This window comes from Bison bison, unplaced genomic scaffold, assembly GCF_000754665.1.
Source record: "Bison bison bison isolate TAMUID 2011002044 unplaced genomic scaffold, Bison_UMD1.0 scf7180017864529, whole genome shotgun sequence".
In the NCBI taxonomy this organism is placed as follows: domain Eukaryota; kingdom Metazoa; phylum Chordata; class Mammalia; order Artiodactyla; family Bovidae; genus Bison; species Bison bison.
Genome location: NW_011495079.1, coordinates 221,415 through 224,398, shown reverse-complemented (window position 1 = coordinate 224,398; position 2,984 = coordinate 221,415).

The window sequence follows — 2,984 nt, the reverse complement described above, 5'->3', positions numbered from 1 at the left end:
CAAAACCAATTTGTCCAGCTGTCTCATGCAGTGCGTGGCTGTTGAGGTGCCTGTAGTTTTGTGCTCAGCTACACTGGCTTCCAGAAAAGAAGCTGTAGGAAAATCAAACATTCCCCTGCCTTTTTTCCAAATAAAAAACTGGTCTCTATGAACTTTTTCTCCCACCTCAGATTGTTAGACATTTATTTAAAAAGCATCCTTCTACTTTTAAAAACTGTTTTTCCCCCAGTATTTGATTTTGAAAAATGTTAAGTCATCAGACAAGTTTGAAGAAATATATATCGAATCACTACAGACCCACCTCCTAGAGTCTGTGATTAACACATTTTTCTTCTTGCCTGATCACACCTCTCTATCTCTCTACCCACCCCTTTATCCACCCATCAAGCATCTTTTTAAAATGTCTTTCAAAGTCAGTTGCAAACATGAGTAAACTTCACCCCTAAGCACTCCAGCAGATCATTAACTAAAGTTCAATATTTGTTTAAGATTTTTCTATTTTAGGCAATATGTTTTTAACAGCAAGCTGTCCTGATCTTCAGCAAACCATTCTCTGAGTTTTGGCAATGCATACACATGTGAAGGCAATGGCACCCCACTCCAGTACTCTTGCCTGGAAAATCCAATGGGCAGAGGAGCCCGGTGGGCTGCCGTGCATGGGGTCACTAAGAGTCGGACATGACTGAGCGACTTCACTTTCACTTTTCCCAAATGTGTTACCCACATCTTTAGCAGGATAGAAAATTGACCATCACTCCTGAAAGTTTCCTTGTCCCCCTTTTCAGTCAATCCCCATACTTGCTGTGAGGGTCCCATTGTTCTGATTTTCTTCACTTCTGATGACTTTTATCTATTTTGACACTTTGTATAAATGGAATTATACAGTACCTGTGTTTTTGAGTCTGGCTTCTTTCTGGCTTCCCTGGTGGCTCAGAGGTTAAAGCATCTGCCTGTAATGCGGGAGACCTGGGTTCGATCCCTGGGTTGGGAAGATCCCCTGGAGAAAGAAGTGGCAACCTACTCCAGTATTCTTGCCTGGAGAATATCATGGATGGAGGAGCCTGGTGGGCTACAGTCCACGGGGTCGCAAAGAGTCAGACACAACTAAGCGACTTCACTTTCTTTCTGGCAGCATAATGCATTTGACAATTGTCCAAGGAGTATCCCTCTGTGTTGTTGCTGGTATTGCATTGCATGGATACAGTGGAGGTGCTTTTATCCCTTCTTCTATTGATAGACACCTGGGTTGCTTGCAGTTTTGGGCTACTGTGAATGATATTGTTATGAAATTCTTGTCGGAGACAGTCTACTACTTTTATTTGTAAGTATTAAGTAAATCACCTTTTGTCTGTCAGGTGTTCCAAACCTTTTATTTTCCTAAATTTGTCATTTATCTTCTGACTTTCATGGTGTTTTTTCTGTATGCAAGTTTCAAAATTCTGTGTGGACAATTTTAACAATTTTTCCTTTATGGCTTCTGGATTTCATGTCATGATAGGAGGAGCTTAATCTACATTGATATTATGAAAATACCCACCCTTGTTTTCTTATAGTGCTTTTATGGGTTCTTTTCTCTATTTAAATCTTTGAATCATCTGAATTTATCTTGATGTCAGGAGGGAGGTAGAAGATCCAGATTTACTGTGCAGATGGTCAGTCAGTTTTTCCAGCACTGTGTATTGAGTCTCCCTTGCTGATCTGAAATGCCACTTTGCTATTGTCTTAATTCCCATGTATACTTTTATCTATTTCCTTTCCACTGACTCATCTGTCTTTTCCTGTGCCACAGCCACATTGTTTAAAATATAGTAGCTTCACGATACATTTTAATATCTGATAGTGCTAGAACCCTTTCTGGAGTCTTCTTATTTAGAAGTTCCCTTGCAATTCTTGTCTTGTTGACCTACTAGATGAGTCACCTTGAATCACTGTGTCATGTTCCAGAAAGGAATCCTGCTGGGGTTTTTATTGTGATCACAGAGATTTTGCAGATGGACGTGGGGGAGCAATCCATCTTTCCAGGATACAGAAAGGACGAGAGAAAGACAAACATCATGGATGACTCCCAGGTCTGGACTTGAAGACCAAGTGGATTTGAGGCCCTTAGCAGGGTGTGATGGCCACCTTCCACTGAGCAGAAGGCTTCCCAAGCTTGCAGGGATCCTGAGAAGTTCACCTTAGACCTTCAGAATTGGAGATATCCAGGGGAAGTCCTTAGGGAGAAGCAGGCCCTCAACACCAGCCACCCCCATTCTTTTTGGAGTCCATCCTCCAGCCGGAGTGGAGGTACTGGAGTGACCCAAGGCTTCCCTTGTGGAATCAAGACAGACTCCAGGGTCCTGTCCACCTCGGGACCCCAACTCCTCCCTTCCTGCCTAGCTCACTGGGCCCTAACCACTGACTTTTTCCCCTTCCTCCCCAAATTGGTATGTGCTCTTTCCTCTGCCAGGAACATTCTTGCCCAAGCTCTTTCCCTCTCATCCTTGTTCCCTCTCATCCTTTCATCTCAGCTCAGATTTCACTCCCTGAGAGTAAAATCACTCTTTCCTGAGTGTCCCCACCAGCCCCACCACACTGGGGTCTCTCACTCTCTGCCCCTTTTGTGTTTCCTTTGTAGATGTTAATGCAACTTGTGATTGTCTTTGATAATGTGTCAATCACCTGTCCCCCTGTCAACCTGGTAGGCTACATGGGCCAGTTATTTAATCAAATACTGATGTGCTGCTGTGAAAGTACTGTGGAAATGTGGCGAACATCTACTGTCAGCTGATGTGAAGTAAAAGAGAATATCCTGAATAGTGTGGCCTCAGCCACACTGAAAGGCCTTAAGGACAAAGCTGAAGTTGTCCTGAGGAAGAGAAAATTCAGTCTGTGGATTGCAGTGCCAGCTCCTGCCCAAGTTTGCAGCCTGATAGCTGGACACCCTGATAGCTTGTCCCGTGGACTTCAGACCTCAGACTAGGATTTACACCATTGGTACCCTT